The following is a 1,711-nucleotide window of genomic DNA, read 5'->3' as shown; positions in this document are numbered from 1 at the left end:
GTTTATGGCATTGCCAGATGCATAACTCAACCGAGGCAAGCCCAACACCAGCAACAAACAGAAGTCAACAGTACTTTTTTCATTTCCTGAACTTAAAGGCCAGACTCACAACCACAGGCGATGGGCAATGCACCCGTGCTACTGGAGGAGTAGCGGGTATACGAACGCACCATGGTGCAACGTAACAGGGTGATTCTCCCTGCAGGGCGTACCCGTCCACCACGCGAGGTTTTCTTCCCTCGTGCATGCTACCAGATTTGATAGGTGGAAAACCATCCAGGCAATCATAAGTGCTGTTTGTGCATTAATAAATACTCCAGCTACCATTTTTGGTGGGGGCAAGTAAGGCCAGTAAAGACAGTTCAGTCAATTCGAACAGTCAAACAGCATACAAAGGCTGGTAGAGGCAAGTCGCGGAGGAGAAGTGAAATGGCATTTGTCAGTGAGACGGTGGGACTGGAATTTTAATACTCGTGGATGCAGTCGCTCTTCTTTCGTGTTTGTGTGGACACCCGATCCGCCGGCGATCAGAGTGGGCAACTATATGTACGAGGGATTTTCCGGATGGCTGTAGTCATGTTTATGGCTTATGTTGTCAGAGGCCTGGGCGACGGTTGTGTCCAGAAGCAAGCTGCCCCTTTTGGCGGAGTGGAGCTGAAGATTGGCTTCACCGCTTGTCCCTGCACATCTGACTCAGTACAGTTCAGCGGTTGTGGCTTTGCTGAGGAGTGCATGGCTGCGGCTGTGTTGTCTGTTACGAAGATAAGCATTGATAGCCCCACGTACATTGGGCGCTGATTGTTCGTGAGGTTTGCCTCTTCCAGTGCATCACTGTCTTTGGTGGGCGAGAGGACTGTGGTGGTCGAATAAAAACCACTGTCCGGAGACGCAGCTGGTTTCGTCGGCCTGCGGAACACAACGGGATATGACCACAATCGGCTTGGTCGTTAGTTTGTGGTCAGCTGAATTGGTGCTCAGCGGAAGCCTGTTTCGTTTCTCCACCCCTGACCTGTTGTGACCAAACTTCCGCGCGTCTAGAGGGCGATCCTCAGATGGAGGCTTGATCATTGGGTTAGCCTTCTGAATGCTGCCAGCCCGCTCCACGATCTTTCGTACGTCAGATGGGGAAGAAAGGGTGACAAGGAGCCCAAGAATTCGCTTGCTTCTCTTCTGGCGTAACCATTCTGCGTGGAGCGATGGGTCAGGCTTGGTGAAGACATTGCTAAGGATTGATCGTGCCAGCTTCGCTGGCGTTACTTTTCCGGAGAATGACCCCCCAGATTATCAATCTGCTTTCCCTTAGACGCCTGTTCACTAAAGATGCTGTGGTGGTCTTTATAACCGCGTCAGAGAGTTTTATTATTTTCTCCGCAGCCAGAGGGCCCGCTATGGATATAGCGAGGTACTCGTTCAGCGAAGAAAGTTCCTTGTCAACTTTCGTCCAAGTCGCTGCGTTCTTAGTGCCTGATTCCTCCAGTGCCTTTGAAAGACGCTCCAATTCCTCGTCGAGTATCCCAATCAAAGCGGAACACTGACATCCGTCTTTCCGAATCTGCAGTGGGGATTGGGTACCGTTTTGGGGGCTCTCCTCTTGGCTGCGGTATGCATTGCACCCTAAACCTAGAGGCAGCTGGCGCAGAAAAACGAGTCAGGAGGGTTGGCTAGTCGGCTTTTCTGGTCGTTCTGTAAACCCGCGCATTTGAAGTGCCAC

The sequence above is a fragment of the Opisthorchis viverrini genome (assembly GCF_000715545.1).
Source record: "Opisthorchis viverrini unplaced genomic scaffold opera_v5_156, whole genome shotgun sequence".
Classification (NCBI taxonomy): Eukaryota; Metazoa; Platyhelminthes; class Trematoda; order Opisthorchiida; family Opisthorchiidae; genus Opisthorchis; species Opisthorchis viverrini.
The sequence above is the reverse complement of the archived record's forward strand: the minus strand, read 5'-3'. Positions refer to the sequence as shown.